At 42.6% G+C, this 23,130-nt stretch overlaps 2 long non-coding RNA genes across 3 annotated transcripts; both read left to right on the top strand.

The window, feature by feature from the left end:
- Window positions 1-3,916: 3,916 nt before the first annotated feature.
- On the top strand, window positions 3,917-7,624 carry LOC127535859 (uncharacterized). The gene is made up of 2 exons (XR_007944740.1): window positions 3,917-6,443; window positions 7,066-7,624. It is a non-coding gene; the product is annotated as an uncharacterized LOC127535859 (long non-coding RNA).
- Window positions 7,625-12,231: 4,607 nt separating this feature from the next.
- On the top strand, window positions 12,232-22,780 carry LOC127535856 (uncharacterized). 2 transcript variants are annotated; one of them, XR_007944732.1, is made up of 3 exons: window positions 12,232-12,360; window positions 22,386-22,657; window positions 22,692-22,780. It is a non-coding gene; the product is annotated as an uncharacterized LOC127535856 (long non-coding RNA). The 2 variants fall into 2 exon arrangements; XR_007944731.1 differs by having other exon boundaries at window positions 12,232-12,428.
- Window positions 22,781-23,130: the final 350 nt, after the last annotated feature.

The raw sequence follows: 23,130 nt of genomic DNA, 5'->3' as shown, positions 1-23,130 counted from the left end.
AGTGAGAGGATATTCATGAAAGCAGCAGGGCTGACGGTGTGGATGTTGGTGTTCCAGTTGTCCAGCAGAGGGCGGACAAACCCTTATAATGGACTGATGAGACTGTTGGAGCTCCTGAGAATGGGAGATGCTGCAGCTCAGACACCACAAACTGACTCTTTAAATTATTACAGCTGAGCGTATGCACGAGCTTCATGTTGTCTTGACGCGTTGTCCTCACTGTTAGTTCTTCAACTCTGCATTTGGTTTGTCGATGCTCAGAGGGAGTTCCAGCTTCAGTAGCTGAGATGTTACAGACTGTTCATCCAACTAGTGTCATCTGTTCTTCACCAGTCAAAGCTTTATGGAGACAAAGAGAAAGACTCTGATGGAAGAATAACTCTGGACTAGAGTTCACCAGAAGACATGTGGAGACTCTGTAGACACCTGGAAGAAGGTTTTCTGGTTTGAGGAGACTAGAAACACACCAGATGATATGTTTGTTGGACACCAAACACTGAACATCATCACAAACACTCCATCCCCACTGTGAAGCACGGTGGTGGCAGCATCATGATGTGAAGTATGGTGGAGGTATTATTATGATGTGAAGCATGGTGGAGGTATTATTATGATGTGAAGCATGGTAGAGGTATTATTATGATGTGAAGCACGGTGGAGGTATTACTATGATGTGAAGCACGGTGGAAGTATTATGATGTGAAGCATGGTGGTGGCAGCATCGTGATGTGAAGTATGGTGGAGGTATTATTATGATGTGAAGCATGGTGGAGGTATTATGATGTGAAGCATGGTGGTGGCAGCATCACGATGTTCCTCAACAGCAGGTCCTGGAAGGCTTGTAAAGGGTAAATGAATGTATTAAAGTCTTTGAAATCCTGAAGGACAACCTGATGAAGAGAACTGAGACTTGGAGAAGAGGTTTTCCATCAAACAGTCAAAATAAAATCAAGGATAAAGTTCTAGAAGCCGAGTCAGAGTCCATCTGAGAATGTGTGGCTGTGAACAGTTGTTGTAGGTCCTGCTGTGGTCAGTCTGGTGTTGGAACGCTCCTCTTGATGAACCAGGACTCTGGTTTGGTGTCATTTCTTTGATTAGTTTCACCAGGTTTGTTCAGATCAGGTTCTTGCTCTTGTCCAGATCCTGTTCTGTGACCGTGGATTAACGGAGTGTTCTTTAGGGTGAGAAGTGACCCCCCACCACTCTTCAGCAGGCCTCAAGCTCAGAGGGTTAATATCACCTCGCTTCACAAAAGCTTCCTGTGAGGCGACGCTGGGACAACAAAGGGCTCTTATCTCTGGACTGAAGAGGGATTCTCTCTTTTCTGTCCGTCTCTCTCCACTCCCTTTTGATGGCAGCACTTGTGTTTTCTGCCCAGTGCTCAGAGGTGACTGACCTGCTGGGAAAAGACGTGTCAGATGATGCGTTCAAGCCACGGATTAGAGCCACAAGGAGAGTCTGGATCCAGATTATGTCCTTGTGTGATGGTCTGCAGCTTCAGGACCACAGTTCTAGGACCATCGCTGAGTTGGATAAAGTCAGTTACTCATGGTTTTATAGGTTTATTCTACCAAAAATACCACTTTCTGTCCAAGTGCTTGAAGTTTTAAAGGTTTATTTCACCCAACTAGTACTTTCTGTCCAAGTATTTATAATTCTGAATCTTCAATGGACACAAAATTCAACTTTTTGTCCAAATATTTATAGTTTTGAAAGTTTACTCCACTCACTAGTTTTACAGCTTCAATTGACACAAAATACAACTTTCCATCCAAGTATTTATAGTTTTATAGGCTTGTTCAAGTCAAAATACTGTTTTCTGACCAGGTACTCGCAGTTTTCAAAATTTATTTCAACCAAATACTACTTCATGTCTGAGTCTTCAAAGTTTTGAAAGTTTGCCAAACCCAAAATACTGTTTTCTGACAAAGTACTTGAAGTTTTTAAGGTTTATTTTAGTTGTTCTGAATGTCTTTGTCATCATTTTGGGGTTTTTTTGCAGACGTTTTATGTCTCATTGTGGTCAGTTTTGCATCATTTTGCAGCACTTTTAGATGTTTTGCTGCAGGTATTTTGCATCTTTTGTAATTATTTTTGTGCTTTTTCCAGTCATTTTGTGTCTGTATGATACACTTAGATATTCAGTTTACTGTCAAAAAAAGGAGGAAATGAGTCCGAAAAATTCACGTTAACATCACAGAGTTTTATTTAAAAGACGACTGGCAGTGTTCGGATATTTGGGGGTTGTTGTTGTTTTGTGGGTCAGCTGACGGTGGATGAGGGGTGGGAGTCCAGGGGTCACGACATGTTGGAGATTAGCTCTTTAACAACAGAGATTCATTGTTTGCTCGTGCTGCCGAGCGAATCTGCAAACCTACATAAGAGACAAAGGCGGATTCATTAGCTGGGACTGACAGACCCGGTTTACGGCGCTGACGCAGGGTTAAACTTCACTTTCTGGAGCTTTTTCTTTCACCCATGCAGGCGACCGTCCCAGCAGCTCGCTGTGCTCCCCTCCTGCCAACCGTCCAATGAGAGCCCGGTAATCCTGCCGATGACCTTGCTTTGTCACGCGAGCTCTGAGTGTGTGCGGCGGCGGAACAAAACAAAACGTGCCGAGACAAAAAGGGAAAAAGCTCGCATTAAATCCAGCACACTGCTCGTCTATACGGCGACCTCCGACCTCTGCAGGGAGCCCGGTCCTGCCCTCCTTCATCTGCTCCTCCTCCTTCTGCTGCTTCTTCTTCTTCTGCTCCTTCAGGTTTTTAGAAGTTTCACTGCAATACTATGCATGTCCCAAACACTGCTTTCTGTCTCAGGACTTCAGCTTTCAAAAGTTTTCTCATAATACTCTAAAACATCCTCAGTGAATTCAGTCCAATCAACTCGTCTTTTTGGGTTTGCTTTAAGAGTTTTGCTAATTTCGTGTTAATCGATCTTAAAGTGTCTAGAAGCGTTTAAAACTTTAGAACTCTGAGGAGGTCGCAGTATAGACGAGCAGCGTCCTGGATTTATTTTTGTCTCCACGTTTTGTCTGTTTTGCATGTTTTGGTGCATTAATGTCCAGTTCTGTCCTAATGGAACACAACATGAGAAAAATTACAAATTAAAGTGTCTCCAAACGGATATTAATGCGCTGAAATGTCGATAAAATTGGATATTAACTCAACAAGTGTCAAAAACTTAGATATGAATGCACCTAAATGTCTAAAACCTGGATGTTAATATCTAAGTTTCTGACACTTGTTGGGCTAATATCCAAGTTTATTTCTGTTTCAATGTATTAATATGTACATTTCTGTCATTTTGTTGCATTAATGTCTAAAATTTTGATGCTTGTTGGGTTAATATCCAAGTTTATTGGTGTTTTAGTGCATTAATATCCATGTTTCAGTACTTTGGTGTGTGATTTTTGCTTGTTTTGTTGCATTAATATCTAAGTTTTTGACATTTTGTTGCATTAATATCTAAGTTTTTGACATTTTGTTGCATTAATATCTAAGTTTTTGCTGCTTGTTGGGTCAATGATATCCAAGTTTACTGATGTTTCACTGCATGAATACTTAAGTTGTTGGAATTTTGGTGCATTAATATCCAGGATTTTGACATTTTGACGTGTTCATTTTCAATATTTTGTGTTTCTTTCATCTGTTAGTGTCTAAGTTATTGACGTTTCACTGCATTAACCCTGGTGTCGTCCTGCAGGTCAAAACTGACCCGTTTTAAAGTTTGAAAATGTGGAAAAAAAATACTTTCACTGTGAAACTTCTGATGTCCACATTTTCAACTTTTTTGTGAAATTTTTCTACATTTTTTGTTGGAAAAAATGTTTCTTAATGAACTTTCACGAAAACATTTTTTTTCTGGAAGATTTTTGTGAATGTTCTTAAAATATTATTTTTTTGGAAGATTTTTACTAATTTTTAAAAGTATTTACGAGAATTTTCTTTCCAAATTTGGGGGATTTTTAAAAAAATAAAACTTAAGATAATTTTTTAAGGAATTATAGGAATTTTTTTCCTGAAGGTTTTGCAAATTTAAAGTTTGAAAATGTGGGAAATAATATATTTTCACAGCGAAACTTCTGATGTCCACATTTTCAACATTTTGTGAAGTTTTTAGGATTTTTTTTTTTGGAAGATTTTTACTTTTTTTTAAAAAAATTATCATCAAGAATTTACTTGTCAAATTACTTATAAAAAACTTTTGTGAAACTTTTATGGAATTAATGTAGTTTTTCTTTTTTTGCAAATTTTCAGAAATTTAGTGAATTGTTTTTGCTGATTTCTTTGATTTTTTCAGATGAGGAAAACTATTTTTGGTGCCCATAAATGAGGACAGCAGGAGGGTTAATATCCAGGTTTTGACACTTTGATGTGCTAACATTTAGGCTTTTGGATGTTTTGGTGCAGTCATGACCTTTTTGGCATTTAGATGTGTTAATATCTGTGTTTTAGACGTTTTAGTGCATTAAAATCCTCGTTTTTGATGTTTTTAATGTGTGAATATCAAAGTTTTTGACACTTCAGTGTGTTAACATCTGTTATTGGATATTTTGGTACAATAATTAGCTGTTTTGGGGGGCATTTAGATGTGTTAATATTCAAGTTTTTGACATTTTGGTGCATTGGTATCCAAGTTTATGACATTTTCATTTGTTAATATCCAAGTTTTTTACCTGGATTTTTGTCTTTTGGTGCAATAATCTTGACATTTGATGTGTTCATATTCTGGTTTTAGACATTTTGATGGATTTCCATGCAGCTTCTTGTTGTCTTGCTGTGTTATTATCCAGGTTTTAGCATTTTGTAGCAGTAGCGTACATGTGTTTTTAGCTGTAAAACACCAAACCTCACGGTGAACTTTTGCTTTAAACGTCTTCACATTCTCTCCCTCCGGTCCTAATTGCCTCGGTCCACCGCTCTCTGCAGATGTCTCGCTTCTTAATTTGCGTAGAGAGCAACAATCAGCCCCATCTGTCCCAGTTTTTACTTTCCTCCTCCCCCTGAAAAATCACCTCTGCGCCCCCCTCCCCTCCACTAAATCTCCTTAGTAAGCCCACCACGCTCCCCTCCTCCCAAACACAACCTTGTCAGTGGTGTGGGGATTGAAAGCCAATCAAAAAGCTATAGAAGAGTGCTTTGGTGTGCAGGGACACAATCGGGGGGCCGTAGGGTTGGGCCGAGGCCCCCCCACCAGCCCTGTGTTTGGGGCTGCAGGGTCCCGACAGCCGCTGTGAAAGAGGCTCAGGCCCGGAGAAACCGGGACAGATGGGAGGAATAATCACTGTGTCGTCCTCCGTCCATCCATCCGTCCACTCTGACACTCACATCCAACTTGTTGACACTTTGGTGGGTTATTATCCAGGTTTCTGATGCTTGGATGCATCAAATACTAGATTTTTGATGCTTTCATGTGTTAACGTCCAGGTTTTTGACACTTCAGTCCATTCTCATCCAGGTTTCTGCTTCTTTGAAAAGTTAATATCCATGTTTTTGATATTCCAGTTCATGATTATCCAAGTTTTTGACTCTTATGATTCAGTTTCCTCATACTCTGATGCATCAAAATCCAGCTTTTTAATATTTTTGTGTCTTAATATATGTGTTTGATGCTTTGGTCCATTAATATCCAGCTTTTTGTCACTTTAATGGGTTAATATCCCAGTTTTTGGTGTTTTATTGTATTAATATCCAGATTTTGACACTTTGGTGTGTTAACATAGAAACATCTGGATTTTTTTGGAGCATTAATATCCTGTTTTTTCTACATTTAGTGCATTATCCTTCTGGGGCTTCAGAATCTAGATTTTTTTTGGGGGCATTTTAATGCATTCATTATCAAATTTTCACATTTTTCTGAGTTGTTGTCACAGCTGGAGGCTGTGATTAGGTGGCAGTTCTCTCTCTCTCTCTCTCTCTCTCTCTCTCTCTCTCTCTCTCTCTCTCTCTCTCTCTCTCTCTCTCTCTCTCTCTCTCTCTCTCTCTCTCTCTCTCTCTCTGAGGCTGCAGCAGGTGGAGGTGATTCCAGTCAGCTGACTGGCTGATCAGCTGTTCTGCTTTGGATTTGTTTGGGAGTGTTGGGATGTTGTATTCGTGTTCTTGCAGACTAGGACATTTATTTTGGTTCATGTTTTTGTTTTCCTACCTTGGTGTGCCCATAAGTGGGTTAACCTTTTATTTTGTTAATCTTGTAATTAGTCTGTTATGTCCTTGGAGGGAGTGGAGTTCCGCTACTGCTTTAGCGTCATCTTGAGTTCTGTTTCCGGTTTTTGAATTCTGATTCCTGTTTGCTTGATTCTGGTTTATTCTGTAAAGTCTTGTTTAATCGTGCACTCTTCTGTCTTCTCATTTAGCTGCTGTAACAGATGCAGGTTTCCGTCATGTCAGAGATCTGAGGACTGGTCTGTAGGAATGATGCACGTGGACACAAGAATACCTGATGTTGGTTTGAGCTGATTCTAATGTGACTGTACATGTGGACACCCAGACCACATCAGTCTGCTCCAGTCTCTTTCTGTTAATGGAACCATCTACACTGAGTTCATGGAATTAGCCCTTCCTCTGCAATCCATCATAAATTACTTAATAATTTACACCATTGACATGAGTTTCTAAGGACTTGAACGCCTGAATTCAAGGTGTAGATAAACCAGTTGATTAAGTCCAACGTGAATTTAGTTTTTAATCAATTAATGCAGAAACTTCAGTTTAAAATGCCTATAACATAGAGTTGGTGTAACTATCAACACAACTCTAAAGGTCCATCACCAGATTGTATCTTCATCTTGTGACTCCATGAAGTGATGTAACGGCTTCCTTCAGACTCTGCAGCTGGTTGGAGTTCCACTTTCACAGATTATTTTGGAGAGTTTTAAGGAGAAAATTGTATATATTTGAGGCCTGAAAGCAGGAAACTCACAAGTGTACTGATGGAGGCTGAAACTAGAAAAGTTTAAACCCTCTGAACCCAAAGCAGGCGTTTAGTGGCTCTTTTTTGGTGGTTTTTGTCTCTACATACCGCAGATATTTAGCTAGCTCTGTGTTTCCTCTCCTCGGTTCATAGATGGATATAAATTTGTCATCAGTAGAAGATGTTCCTCCATGCTGAATGGATCTCCAACAACCACCTCCTCTGTTCTGTTTCTGAGCCATGCTGACTTTTTTATCCATCCCATAAGTTCTTGACACCTTCTCTTGTCATTTTGTCTTTTTTTTTGTCTCTCTCTTTTCTTTTTTGTATTTCTGTGTGGCTTTTCATCACATTTTTCTCATTTGTGTCACTTTGTGTTGTTTTGTGTCTCATTTTTTGCTGTTTTGTTTCATTTTGTGTTTCTTTTTGGACAGTTTTGTCTCTTTGTGGTCATTTCGTCTCCACATACTGCAGATATTTCCCTATTTTCAGCTTCTACAAACCTTTCCTCTCTGCTTTGCTCATCATCTGTAGAAAGGTGCTGAATGGATCTCCATCTACTTACCTGAGCCATGCTGCTTTTATTTATTTTACTTTTACTCACTTATAAAGAGTCAGTTGTTCTGAGGAGAGACCAGGTTTTTATTTTTTCCAGAATCTGGACAATGTTTTGTCATTTCTTAAAATAAAAAGATTTTAATGACCAAACTCAGATTTGATGAGTTCAAAGTTTGCAGATCTTTGGGTTTTTGCAGTTTCTGATGGATAAATTGTCTGATTTTGTGACATTTTTGAAAGCTAAAATGCTTTTCACAGACATCTGCTGGTTCTGTTCCAGGAAGTGGACGTCTGAGTCGTATGGAGACGTGACGAAGCTTCAGGTGCAGCTTCCGTTCTCCTCTGAGGACGTTCCTCCAGGTTTGGGGATGATTGATGCTCCTCAGAGAACATGTAAATCAGGACTGATGGGGTGATTGATGGCGTCTTTAACAGAGGACACAATCCCACATGAGTCCCTCAGACTGGAGTGGTGCTTCCCTTTTGGAGCCTCTATCTGTGTTTTTACGCCTTTGTCTGAGCTCCCAAAGTGAACCATTGAGACGAGTGAGTCTTGTGTTCCCCTGCAGCCGCCTTTGTGAACCTCACAATGACCATTCAGCTCTGTTGGTGGCACGGCTGCTTTTCATCTCCAAACATTGCAGCAGTGGAGCATGAGGCCACGGAGAAGATCCTCCACAAAAACACGCCGGACACGAGGCCACGGCGGCTCCAGGTTTAACTGCAGCGTTTCACAGTGAAGAGATCACCTGTTGGGAAAAAAAATCACCTGTTGAGCTGCATTCAGAGCGCCTCCATCAGCAGTCGTTGGTTCCAGATGCTGAGGCCTGAGGTTCTGTCTAATACGTTAAATTTATCGGAAGACAAAACCACCTGAACGCTGAGCTAAAAGTGCACGTTTTATTTGGATCTGAACTCCAAATATTGTTGACAAGCAGGAATGTTAAGATTTTATTCAAGATGCACAGAATGTGAGACTTAATGAAAGGAATGACGTTATTTTTTCAAACAATGATGTGATACAAATTTACAATTTAATACACATTTACAACAAAAATAAGGAATGGTGGTCTGGCTCTGAGATTAATGTATCATTATGAAAGAAAAATCTTTGGGATAAAGTTTAATCTCATCTTTAAACCCCAAAAAGTCACAAAACAAGAAAAGGTCTTTGGGATGAATAAAATGTTGTCGTATCTTAAACCACAAAGACACAAAACAACCACAGACATTAATAAAAAAAAAATCACAAATAGGAGCAAAACAACCACAGGGACACAAAACAACTTTCTTTAGATTTACTCAGACTGTGCATCAGTTTTGGGTTCAGGACATTTCTGACTGAGGAGTGTTATTTTTATTTCATCTGCTGACAGAAAACACAGGAGCAGGTTTAGACTGAAACCTGTGGTGAACTCAGATCTGTGGTTTGCTTCCTCAGATGAGCCTGTCCTCCTTCGTCCTCCCTCATCCTCCCTCATCCTCCCAGTCCTCCCTCGTCCTCCCCCTTCCTCCCATCAGACCTCACACTTATCTGTCCTTTCAGCCTCTCCTCCCTCCTTCACACTTGACAGTCGGCTGGGTTGGGGCTGTGAAAGGCCTTTGTGTGGGCCGCTGAGCGTGTTATCCTGCGTGGCCTCCTGTGTCAGTCATAAGAGGTTGTGAGGAGGCCGGAGGGGCCGGCGTCGGACCGAGCCTCGGGCCCCCGGTGCTGGCCGTCGGCCCGGAGCGGCCCCCTCTCCGGTCACGGTCTCGTCTCTTTCACTGACAGTTTGTTCTCAATTAGATAGCTTTTGTCCCGGAGTGAAAGCCTTCAGCCGACAGACCCTGCCAGCTGGGGCGGGCTTTCTGTCCGGCTGCAGAGATGCCATCCGTGCTATAATGCCGATGTTTCGCATCTCCACGAACCCCCGCCGCGACGCTCTTTACACTCTCATTTTGGCTTTTTCAATGCTTTGCCTTTCAGGGCAGCTGAATAGCACTTAACTAGCTTTTTGAGACTTCCTCGATATCTAAATCTCATTGAGCCGCCGTTCAGACAGGCAGGAATGTGCGGATCGTGTGGCCGCTGCAGAGCTGCAATTAAAACTCTATTAGACACAGAATCCATCAACAGAAGGCCTCAGGTTTTATCTGCTGTTCACCTAAATGTCAACAGATAATCACACTTTCAGATAAAGACAGCAGCAGTTGAATGTCAAATGATTCTAAACTGTATCACCGGAGAGTAATCAGATTACTTGTAAGTAGAGCAGTAGACACAATATGGCTGCAAAGAGACACAAAACAACCACAGAGACACAAAACAACCACAAAGAGACACAAAACAACCCCAAAGAGACACAAAACAACCCCAAAGACACAAGAAATGACCACAAAAAACACAAAATTAACAGTAGAAAGACAGAACAACCACAAAAAGACATAAAATAACAGTAGAGAAACAAAACAACAGTCTACAGAAACACAAACTGATTACAAAGAGACACAAAATGACCATAAAAGTGAGAAAACTGGTGAGAAACTGTTGGTTCCACAGTAAAATTCAATTAAAGCTGAATCTGTTTGCAGAGTTTAGGAGGTGAAAACTTCACTCAGATGTCATTCAGACACAAAGAAACGTGACTTGTTGAATCAGGAGAAACACAATCCAGCAGTAAAGCTGCAGCTCAGTCACACGACTGCTCATCATCGCTCTGCTAATCTGATCTGATCCTCTGAGAACGAGCGAGGCCGGCGGAGAACAGAGCTGAGAGAGAGAGAGAGAGGGGAGACTGTGGGGGAGGGATTAGGGAGATGATGGGGTGAGGAGGGTAACTGGTTTTACTTCCACAGAAGAAGAAAGAAATCACACGTCTGGGATACAAGAGAATGAAGTTCAGATGAAACAGAAGAAGGAAGAATATGAGTCAAAAATACACAAAGAGTACAAAAAATACAGAAAACGACCACAAAGAGACACAAAATTGTATATGAGTCATAGTAGCACTAATCAGGAGGTCTAGAAGGAGTCATAGTTCCACAAATCAGGAGGTCTAAAAGGAGTCATAGTTCCACAAATCAGGAGGTCTAAAAGGAGTCATAGTACCACTAATCAGGAGGTGTAGAAGGAGTCATAGTACGACTAATCAGGAGGTCTAGGAGGAGTCATAGTACGACTAATCAGGAGGTCTAGGAGGAGTCATAGTACGACTAATCAGGAGGTCTAGGAGGAGTCATAGTTCCACAAATCAGGAGGTCTAGGAGGAGTCATAGTTCCACTATTTAGGAGGTCTAGAAGGAGTCATAGTACGACTAATCAGGAGGTCTAGAAGGAGTCATAGTTCCACTAATCAGGACTGCAGATGTAAGGATAAAAAAAAACAAAAAACGAGTAACGAAATGAACAGAAGTGTATTAAAACAGAAACAAGACGAAACTGTAACAAAGAGACATTCATCAAGCAATATGGGACAGAAAAATAGAAAACGAGACTGATGAATCCGGCAGTGTTCTGATTACTGTGTTTTAGACGGAACCTTTAAACCGGACTGTAGAAACGGAGCTTCTGATGGAGCTGGAGCAGCGTTACCCACGGTGACCGCTCTGAAGCTCCGCCTTCTGTTTGCCATTTGTTTACGTTTGGTGCAGAGCAGCAGCACAATGAGCTGGTAGATCAACAGCTCCTCCACCTCAGAGGGTCTGATTAAGAGCCCGACAGGCCACCTCAGGCTCAAAGGCTCCACTTATCCAATAAAAAAAAGTGTCCCGCACAATCAGAGCAGGCGGCGTCCCGCTGACATCACACTCCAGTGATCAGGGGAAGGATAAAGAGGGAGCACTCCAACCGACAGACTCTCATCCATTCACACCGAGCCGGGAGGGGGCGGCTTGTTAACTCCACACTGAGGAGAAGCTTCAAGTGTGTCGAAGCTTTTTAACCGGCTGTTACAGAGTCAGACCGGTTTACAGACTGAGCAGGAGGGAGAGGAGCTGCATGCACCAACACAACAGCACCGAGGTCACGCCTGTAAACCCACATCAATTCTGTATGGAACAGCAGAGGAAACATAGGAAACAGCACATCCTTTAGAAAGACTGAAAATTCAAGGAGAAACTCAAAGTGAGTCCAGCTGTGATTTCCAATCAGCCACACTGCATGAACATGGTTCTATAATGAACTGTAAACTGCAGAACCTTCTCAGTTCTGGACCTATGGACCGGGTCTACCTATGTCTGCATCATGGAACCACATGAAAAAGAACTGAAGAGAGGAAGAGGAAAATGTGGTTTTGAGAGGTCTAGAAGGAGTCATAGTACCACTAATCAGGAGGTCTAGAAGGAGTCATAGTTCCACTAATCAGGAGGTCTAGAAGGAGTCACAGTTCCACTAATCAGGAGGTCTAGAAGGAGTCACAGCTCCACTAATCAGGAGGTCTAGAAGGAGTCACAGCTCCACTAATCAGGAAGTCTAGAAGGAGTCATAGTTCCACTAATCAGGAGGTCTAGAAGGAGTCACAGTTCCACTAATCAGGAGGTCTAGAAGGAGTCACAGCTCCACTAATCAGGAGGTCTAGAAGGAGTCACAGCTCCACTAATCAGGAAGTCTAGAAGGAGTCATAGTTCCACTAATCAGGAGGTCTAGAAGGAGTCATAGTACCACTAATCAGGAGGTCTAGAAGGAGTCATAGTTCCACTAATCAGGAGGTCTAGAAGGAGTCACAGCTCCACTAATCAGGAGGTCTAGAAGGAGTCACAGCTCCACTAATCAGGAGGTCTAGAGGGAGTCATAGTTTCACTAATCAGGAGGTCTAGAAGGAGTCACAACTCCACTAATCAGGAGGTCTAGAAGGAGTCACAGCTCCACTAATCAGGAGGTCTAGAAGGAGTCATAGTTCCACTAATCAGGAGGTCTAGAAGGAGTCATAGTTCCACTAATCAGGAGGTCTAGAAGGAGTCATAGTACCACTAATCAGGAGGTCTAGAAGGAGTCATAGTTCCACTAAATAGGAGGTCTAGAAAGAGTCATAGTTCCACTAATCAGGAGGTCTAGAAGGAGTCATAGTTTCACTAATCATCGTCCTCTGAGGAAACTGCTAAAAAAAACAGCCTGATGGATGCTGGAGAACATTCTTTGGTCAGATGAAGATCAATGAGTTCAGATGGAGTCCAGATGTTTGGTAGAACCTGAGCAGGACTACCACAGTGGATGGATGGTCCTGACAGTGAAGCATGGAGGCAGTTTGTGGGTCTTTGTGGTAATCGTGCGTGTCTCTGGAGTTGTTTTGTGTCAAAGTGGTGTTTTGTCTGTCTTTGTCATCATGTTGTGAGTCTTTGTGATCATCTTCTGTATCTTTTTGGTCAGTTTGTGTCTTTGTTTTTATGTTGTGTGTCTATGTGCACGTATTCTGTCTGTTTCTGATTGTTTTCTGTGTCTTTGTGGTTGTTTTGTGCATCTTTAGGGTCATTTTCTGTCTCTTTCTTGATGGTTGGTTTCATTCTTGACCATGACTACGACAGTGAATGTAAAGTCCTGACAGTGAAGATGAAGAACAGAGGTGTTCACATGATGATTGACTGTCCGTGGAGCTTCTTCCAGTCTGTAATGTAGTTTTCAACTCCTCATACTGGTTTAGGATTGGACCTCTAGTCAGAAATATGTGCTGAAGAGTCTCCAGAGCAGCTTCTGTTTCCGTTTGTTTCAGATGAAAGCAGAGTTTGTGCGTCTGAGAGGACGATGTTGACGATGAGGTGAAGTGAGGTGAGGAACAGAGGAGGATGAAGACCTGGAGGCGTGTCCTCCTGGTCCTCTTGTCCTGGGTGTGATCCTGAATTGGGTGGGCGGGGGGCATCTCGACCAGCTGCATGGTGAAATAAAAGCCCCGCCCCTTCCTGCTTGGCGCCACAAAGGATGAAAGGGCGAGTCCTGCTGGGTGGCAGCGGCTCCAGGTGACCACAGCAACCTGACCAGCTCTCTGAGCTGCTCCCCAAAGTGTAAAACCATCTATAGAGCCCATTTAAAGCAGGTTCCAAAGAGCTGGGGGGCTGGGGGGCTCTTTCTCTTGTTTTTTAACCCGACCACATAATCTCAGCCTTGGAGCGTCCACACAATGAAGGTGGCACCGCAGAGGCCGGGCTCTAACTAGCGGTTTGAGCTGTCCGGGTCTAGTAATAATACGGCGGGCTCCGGTTACATATCTGGGCTGAATGGGGGTCGCCTCGCAGGACGTTTCAGAGCCGCTTCTTATTGTATGAGTGATTTCACAGGGCCAATTAGTGCAGGCAGCTCACAGAGACACCAGGAGGCTGCTGGACCACATGCTTCATCACAGCACAAACACATTTACCTGTAGAGCTACAGCAGGACTCTGCGGATGGTTTCATTGTGTTTCTACGGTGCTGTAATTGTAATTTACTGAAGCAGTAATTTGTGGGTCTTTTCTAGGCCACAGACACTGGGAACAAACTAAAGAATTTTGTACATTTTTGAGTGGAATATACTTTTAGAGCCATAGTTTGTTCATTGTAAAGTACTATTTGGGTGAGAAAAAAAACCTTAAAAATTAACTGCTTGGACAGGAAGTTATATTTTGGGCGGAATAGGACTTTAAAGCTACAAACTTGAATAGAAAGTAGTATTCTAGATAAATAAACCCTTTAAAATACTTGAACTGAAAGAAGTATTTTAGGTGGGAAAAATCTTTAAAACTACAAATACTTGGATAGAAATGAGTTTTTGGGTGGAATATATCTTTTAAGCTGAACATACAGCAGTAATTTAGATGAATAAACCCTTAAAACAACAAATACTTGGACAGAAAGTAGCATTTTAGATGATTCAACTTTTAAAAATACTAATACTTGAATGGAAAGTAGTATCTGAGATGAAATAATTTTTTAAAGCTACAAACATTTGGACAGAAACCAGTGTTTGTACAATTAAACCTTTAAAACTGTGGACAGACAGTAGTAGTTTGGGTGGAAAAAGGCAAAAATAAATCATGTCAGGTGAACAGAAAAAAATATTTGTAGTTTTTAAAATAATCAGATCAAAAAAGCAGAAGAAAAAAGTTGTTTTCAGGTTAAGCTTTGTTCAGAACGCTAACGGAGGTCGGCTCTGACTCCTGCTGGAGATCTGAGGGTTTTCTGGAGGAGAAGCATGCAGCAGGACTTTAGGACTTCCACCTCGTCAGCAGGACGTCTGACGGACATGAATGTGAAAGAGACGGCTGGAGATGATGGACGAGATCTTCCTGCATTCACCGGCAGGAGCTGACAGCAGAAGAACATGTGATGATGACCTGAAGCTGCCTGAAGGTGACAACAGGAGTGTGGTATCTCGTGTTGACCCGGACTGGTCCAGTTCGGATCCAGGACTGTTAAGAACCTCCACCTGAGCAGCTGAAAACAGAAACTGAGCTCCAGACGTCTCCTCTCTCCTCTGTTGATCATCAGTAGATGTTTCTCCATGTTGGATGGATCTCCAACAACCACCTCCTCTGTTCTCTGTTTCTGAGCCGTGCTGCATTTGTTTTAGTCATCTAGTAGCTTTGATTTTCCTCTCAGTCTCTCTTTTCATCTGTTTTCCCTTCTTTTTGCCAATTTGTTTCTCGTTTGTGTCATTTTTCGTCTCATTTGTGTTATTTTTTGTCTCGTTTTTGCCATTTTGTATTTTCTTTTCACATGTTTTTGTGACAGTTTTCTCTCATTTTTGCCATTCTCTGTCTTGTTTCTCTTGTTTCGTAACATTTTCTGCATGATTTTGGCCGTTATGTAACATAGACCAGCATCAGGGTGGAGCTTCAGTCCAACAGGTGAGCTGAGCTCCTCCTGACGACCGGTAGCCCCGCCCCTGACGACCGGTAGCCGTGCCCCCCAGATCCTGCCGTTGACACCAATTAAAAGCCTCTTTATGGTGGTAACCTACGGCAACAACAAAAGCTTCCACTTTCTGCTCCTTTTCTGATCTTTGCGGCGTGGCAGGAATATTTCTTCCACTTGTCAGGCGACCTGCGACCTCTGACCGCCTCGCCGTTGGTGGCCTCGACCCTGGATCCTGGAAATGAGCTCAGCTTTATGCTCATGGTAAAATCCAGAATGTGCTGAGATGTCTGGAGAGAAAGCGTGCTGCTGGTTATCACAGAAACAACGAGGGCTGATGGGAGACGAAGCAACAAAAGGTTTACTGCCTCAACTGTTGAACCTTTTTGTTTTGCTGTTCAGGCTGTAAAATCCTCTCTGACGGTTATGTAACCTCACGCTGAAGACAATCGTCCTGATTTTAGGACAGGAGGACATATCTGACCAGACATAAACACAGACTGTACCAATCAGCTGTCGTTTCTATCAGTCACAGTTTTAATTCGTTAATCTGGATCGTTTTTCACTCTAAAGTCCTTCAGCTCTGTGGAAACAGGGACAGAAACGTCTTCTTCTGTTGGAGAATGACGAGAAAAGTTTCATTTTGTGCGTCTCTGTGTGACACTTTGTCTCATTTATGTTGTTTTTGTCTTGTTTTATTTTATTTTATGCCTCATTTTTGTTTCCTGTCGTTTTCTGTCTCATGTTTTTGTGCTTCGCATCATTTTGTGTCTCATTTTTGTCATTTTGTGTTTCGCATCATTTTGTCTCATTTTTGTCATTTTGTGTCTCATTTGTGTCATTTTATGTCTCATTTGTGTCATTTTATGTCTTTTTTGTCATTTTGTGTCTCATTTGTGTCATTTTGTGTCTCATTTGCGTCATTTTTGTCTCATTTATGTCATTTTATTCCTCATTTGTGTCATTTTATGTCTTTTTTGGCCATTTAATTCTCGTTTTGTCATTTTGTGATTTTTGTCGTTTTACATTTTTTTGTCATTTTGTGTCTTATTTCTGCCATTTGTCTTGTTTTGTCATTATTTTGTCTTATTTGTATGATTCTGTGTGAATTTTGTCGTTTTTCTCATTTGTGTTGTTGTCTGCTTGTTGTTTTGTGTCTGTGACAGTTTTGTCTTATCTGTGTCATTTTGTGTGTCATTTTCCTTGTTTTGCGTTTTGTTTTTGTCTTTTTGTGTCTCTTTGTGTCCTAATTTCTTCTCATGACATTTTGTGTCTCATATTCCTTGTTTTATCTCCTGTCTGTTGTTTTCTGTCTCATATTTTTCTTGTTTTGTGTCCTTTTGTGTCTCATTTTGAATTTTTTTATGACTTTTTTTGGACCATTTTGTCTCCGTTCTTTTGTTTTACATCTTCACATTTTGTGTCTTTTTTTTGACTTTTTTGTCATTTTCTGTCCCAATTTTTTGGTCTTTTTGCAACAGTTTTGTCCCTCTGTTTTGCTTGCTGTCTTATTTTTGTCATTTTGTGTTTCATTTTCATTTATTTGTGTCTCTCTGTCACAGTTTTGTCACATCTTTAACATTTTGTGACGCATTTTACTTGTTTTGTAACATTTTGGGTCTAATTTTTGTTGTTTTATGTTTTTTGGGTATTTTTTAAGTCTGTTTTGTTTTGATGTGTCTCATTTTTAACTTTTTGTGTTTTCTTTGCTTGTTTTTGTGTCTTTTTGTGACAGTTTTGTGTCATCTTTGCCATTTTCCATCATATTTTTCATGTTTAATATCGTTTTGTGTCTCATTTTTCTCATTTTGTTTGGTTTTGTTGTTTGTGTGTATGATTTCTGTGTCTTTGTGGCATTTTTGTTTAATCCTTGTTATTTTCTGCCTATTGTCCTTCATATTTGTGTTGTTTGATGCCTCTGTGCAGCTCTGTCTCATTTTTCTCATTGTCTCATTTTGTCTGACTACCTGTGTGATAATGAAGGGGGATTTTCTCATATTTTCTACTAATTCATTTCTTTTTAACCCCTGGACCTGCTACCAGAGGAACTTTCTCCTCTGCCGGCTGGTTTGAGGCTCTGAGGGTCAAAGTCTGGGTGAAGTACTGACTGAATAAACTTTATTTAGAATCTGACTACAGACACTTTGGCTAAACTCCCACAGAAAGGAGATCACATTCATCATCATCATCAAAGACAAACCCCCTCCACCCCTTGTCCCCTCACTTTTCCCCTCTGTTGCCTTCTTACCCCCTCCTCCCCTCACTCCTTTTGCCCCGCTGGCTTCACAGAACTTGCAATTACAGGCGATTTCCAGCTCCCAGCGGAACTAATGTGATGAAATCTTAGGAAAAGACGCACCGGACAAAGAGACAGAGATGTAGCCGGGGGCAGAAGGGCTTTTTCTGGGGGGGTGGGGGGCAGCCGAGGCAACAAGTGCCTTTTTTGGGTTTTTGGGTTTTGGAGTGGGGGGTGGGGGGCTAATGGGATTTTCCAAGGAGCTTTGCCAGATCTCCTGCCTTCTCCAGGATCAGGCTTTTAGCTGCCAGGCGGCACACTTCCCCCACAGACCCCCCCATCATCACTGATACCCCCAGACCAGCTCTGTCAGGTGCTGCTCCACATCTTCAGTCTGAGTCTGCAGAGGGTTCCTGTGTTGTGGAAGACTTCCTGTCTGGTTCCTGTCTCAAAGACCAGGAACCCCAGGGAACCAAACCATTTCAGACCTGTGGCCCTCACTTCTCATCTGATGAAGACCATGGAGAGGATCATCCTCAGGAACCTCCACCCCCTGGTGAGCCCTAATCTGGACCCACTGCAGTTCGCTGACCAACTGAACATTGGAGTAGATGATGCAGTCGTCTACCTGCTACACAGATCGCTGACTCACCTGGAGGACACCGGCAGCACTGTGAGGGTCATGTTCTTTGACTTCTCCAGTGCTTTCAACACAATCCAGCCTTCTCTGCTCAGGGTGAAGTTTGAGGGAGCGGGACTAGACTGTCACCTGGCTGCTTGGACCATCGACTACCTCACCAACAGACCACAGTACGTGAGGCTTCAGGACTGTGTTTCTGATGTAGTGGTCAGCAGCATGGGGGCCCACAGGGGACAGTGCTCTCTCCCTTTCTCTTCATCCTGTACACATCAGACTTCCACTACAACTCTGGGAGCTGTCACCTCCAGAAATTCTCTGATGATACAGCCATTGTTGGGGGTGTGTCGAATGGGGACGAGCTGGAGAACAGGACAGTCATCTCTGACTGTCGACTGGTGTGAGCGAAACCATCTGCAGCTCAACACCAGTAAGACGAAAGAGATGACCATCGACTTCTGCAGGAGGAGGACACCTCAGCCTGCACCGGTGAACATCCAGGGTTTGGACATTGAGATAGTGGACTCATACAAATACCTGGGTGTTCACCTCAACAACAAACTGGACTGGTCACACAACACAGAGGTCCTGTACAAGAAGGGCCAAAGTCGTCTCCACCTGCTGAGGAGACTGAGGTCCTTTGGAGTGAGCAGGACTCTGCTCCGGACATTCTATGACTCTGTGGTAGCGTCTGCTGTTTTCTATGCAGTGGTCTGTTGGGGAGCAGGGAGCTCTGAAAGGGACAGAAAGAGACTGAACAGACTGGTGAGGAGGACCGGTTCTGTGCTGGACTGTTCCCTGGACTCCATAGAGGAGGATGTTGGCAAAGCTCACATCCATCAGAGACAACCCCTCCCACCCACTGCATGACACTGTGGAGTAGCTTCTTCAGCAGTAGACTGAGACACTCACCCTGAAGAAGGAGCTATCACAAGTCATTCATTCCATCTGCTGTAAGACTTTCTAACATCAGCATCAATGGCTGATGTTAATACAAAACTGGACTCTGTCACATCATCCTTTATCACATAATCTGCACAGTTCTTGCACTAATTGAATTTTCTTGTACTTTACATTATTCCATAAGCCACTTTTTCCATCCTACGCTCTTGTGCATATTGTAAATATCATTATGATTATAACTATATTGTTGTTTATTGTTGCTCATTGTGCTGCTGTAACATGGGAAATTTCCCCTAACATGGGGAGTAATAAAGGATTATCTTATCTTATCATCACTGATACCCCCACAGACCCCCCCATCATCACTGATACCCCCACAGACCCCCCCATCATCACTGATACCCCCATAGACCCCCCCATCATCACTGATACCCCCACAGACCCCCCCATCATCACTGATACCCCCACAGACCCCCCCATCATCACTGATACCCCCACAGACCCCCCCATCATCACTGATACCCCCACAGACCCCCCCATCATCACTGGACACCACGCCCTCAGGTGAGTCGCTGATACAGGTGACATCATCAGGGGGATCAGCAGGTGAAACATTTTGGTGACATCATCATGGGACGTCATCAGGTGATATCATTACCTTTTGGTGACATCGTAAAGGGACATCATTAGATGATATCATCAGGTAAAATTTTTAAATGACATCATCATGAGATCACCGGGTGAAATTTTTAGGTGACATCTCCCCATGGCATCATGAGGGGACATCATTGACATATCTGGTGACATCATACAGGGACGATATCAGGTGACATCGTCAGGTGATGTCTCCTGATGATGTCACCAAGGGACAATGTCATCTGGTGACATCTTTAGGTGACATCATGAAGGACCATCATCATCTGTTAAACTGCAGCTTTACAAGCTAACACTCGGTTTGTTTTTGTGATTTTGCTTCTTCAGACCAACCAGTACCACAGAGAGAAAATAGAAACTGAATGTATTTTAGAGCATTAAACATTAAAGTCATTCAGCTGCAGTTTTTTAGGGTCTGAGCTCCGACGGTGCTGAAGGACTCTATTGAAACCCGAGAGTTTCTTTTTCTTCTTCACTCTTTTTCTGTCTTTTCAAACTCCACTTTTGCAGCCTAAACATACCCCAAAACGGGTCACAAAAATGTGTGACAGATCACATTTTGATATATAAACCGTCCCATCACAGCCTCTAAGTTATATGCAACATCAGAATGTGCTGAAGCTGGAGCCGGCCAGCTGCTCGTATTAATCAAACAGCCCACTTCCCTTTATGATGCCAAACTAATAGTTATAAATGCTCTTATCAGCCTTTCTAGTAGTGTGGACGTTACAATCAGACTCATGGTGGCATAAACTATCACATTTCATCTCTATCACATCCAGCGATCACTTCTTTTTCACGGGCCTCCTTTAAAACGGCCGGACAGCTTGTTGCATCATGAAATCCAGAGCACTCTATCGACCAGGGAGATCTGGCACTTATTGTTTACTTATATTTACATGTATTTTGTTTTCCCACTACAGGCAAACAGCATGATGAATGTATGGCCCTGCTGGGACACAGAGCTGGTCTGAGATCAGGCAACTTCCAGGCTCGACTGTAAAGTCTGGAGAGGGAACATTTTATTCTGTTTTATCTCAACGTGACAAATAAAGGCTCTTTTCTTTAAAGTGCAATCTGCAGATGGCAAGAATGTGTTAATTTCTTTGCAAAATAAGGAGTTAAAACATGCAAAGTCACATGTTTTGTTGCAGCCACAGCTTAGGCTGTGAGCTGAGGCTGGGCTCTCTCCTCCCTCGGCCTTCCTCTCTCTCTCTCCTACAGGTGTGTGCTGATGAGGAGTCCAGGTGTGTGTCATCTGTCATCTGGCAGGTGGAGGCCAGCTAATCAGGTCCTGGTGTCCTATAAGAACCGTCGTCAGTCGTGGTTTGATGCCGGATGTTGCTTTTGGTTTCCTGACTCCTCCGGCTCCTTGGTCTGCTCCTGGTCCTCCATGCATTCTGCTGGGTCAAAGAAAATCATCTGTCGTCTCTAGGTTAGCATAGCGGCTGTGTTAGCTCCCTATAGTGAAGAGCAGTTTGGGTTGAGCTTTTGGGTTTTAGTGCAGAGTTCTGGTTGCTTAGTTTTTGTTAGTTAGGTTTCCCTTGTTGTTTTGTTCTCCTGCCTTGGTGTTACCAACAGTGGGTTAACCTTAGCTTTGGGTTTGTTTTGTTATTAGTCTTCCCTGCCTCTAGAGGCTCCTAGGTCGGTTCCCTGAGTTCACCCTGAGTTGTACAGCTGGTTCCGATCTGTTTACTCGTTCATTTCCTGCATCTGAGCCTCCAGTACCCGCTGTAACATGTTTTAAACAAATATAGTAATAAAAATCACATATATGTAATTTTAAAAATTGAAATTATTTAATTCAATTTAAACTTTATCTGTAATGATTTTAAGAGCCAGCAGGTGGCCGTGTGGAGCGACACAGCGTCAATCAGCTGATAATTTTTATTTTTTGCATAAATGTGGTCCAGCTTCCCCACGTTTGGCCTGGATTGTATATAAATATATATATGAATACAAAAAGTAATAATTTAAGCACATAAAAGTATTTTTCTGCACTGAGTACTTCTACTTTTAATATTTGAAGTACTTTCCCCCCTCTAATTGACTAACGCTGTGTTTTACGGCGTCATCAGGGCTTCTCTGTGCAGCAGGTTTGAGCTCACAGCTGCAGTCGCACTCCGAGGAAAGACGATGCTCACAACAGTAGTTGGAGGTCAGAAAGCGTGACCGAAGCCAGTTGCTGAGTTGACCTCTGACCTCTGCAGGGGAGGGAGGGGTGAGGACGGGTGAGGAGGAGCCTCTTTTGTGTAAAACTACAGTAGATCTGTCCAATGTCACTGAAGTACAGACGGCTCTAAAGCTTTTCTACGTTGAACAGACAGTCAGAAACAAATATCTTTGGAAAGACTGGACTGAAAATGACAATCTGAGTGCAACCAAATGGAATCCAGCTATGATTTCTAACCAGTCTGACTGCAAGAACATGGTTCTAAAACGAGCTGCAGAACTTTTTCAGGTCTGGACCTATGGACTGGGTCTATCTATGTCTCCATCATGGAAAAGAACTGAACAGAGGAAGAGAAAAGCCATGATGCTTGGACTGAAAGATGGAAAAGGATCCAGGAAGATAAACTAAAAATCAGTGAACCACGGTGTCAGCACTAATCAGGAGGTCTAGAAGGAGTCATAGTACCACTAATTAGGAGGTCTGGAAGGAGTCATAGTTCCACAAATCAGGAGGTCTAGAAGGAGTCATAGTACCACTAATCAGGAGGTCTAGAAGGAGTCATAGTACCACTAATCAGGAGGTCTAGAAGGAGTCATAGTTCCACTAATCAGGAGGTCTAGAAGGAGTCATAGTACCACTAATCAGGAGGTCTAGAAGGAGTCATAGTACCACTAATCAGGAGGTCTAGAAGGAGTCATAGTACCACTAATCAGGAGGTCTAGAAGGAGTCATAGTTCCACTAATTAGGAGGTCTAGAAGGAGTCACAGTTCCACAAATCAGGAGGTCTAGAAGGAGTCATAGTTCCACAAATCAGGAGGTCTAGAAAAAGTCACAGTTCCGCTAATCAGGAGGTCTAGAAGGAGTCATAGTTCCACAAATCAGGAGGTCTAGAAGGAGTCATAGTTCCACAAATCAGGAGGTCTAGAAGGAGTCATAGTTCCACTAATCAGGAGGTCTAGAAGGAGTCATAGTTCCACAAATCAGGAGGTCTAGAAGGAGTCATAGTTCCACTAATCGGAGCTCCTAAAATGACTCCACACACAGTGAACTACTTTCTCCATCCAGCTGTAAAAACAGACATCAGCTGCTTCAGACTCTGTTCAGGGGTTCTCCATGGAAACCAGAGTTAGTGTGAAGCTCAGACAGTGTGAAGAAACCTTCAGAACATCAACCTCTATGGACGGAGGACCAGAACTAAACCTGGCTGCTGCTCAGAACTAAACTTCCAGATGAAAGTTTGCTGAAGAACATGAGAA

Source organism: Acanthochromis polyacanthus, chromosome 10 (assembly GCF_021347895.1).
Source record: "Acanthochromis polyacanthus isolate Apoly-LR-REF ecotype Palm Island chromosome 10, KAUST_Apoly_ChrSc, whole genome shotgun sequence".
Lineage (NCBI taxonomy): Eukaryota > Metazoa > Chordata > Actinopteri > Pomacentridae > Acanthochromis > Acanthochromis polyacanthus.
The sequence above is the reverse complement of the archived record's forward strand: the minus strand, read 5'-3'. Positions and strand labels throughout refer to the sequence as shown.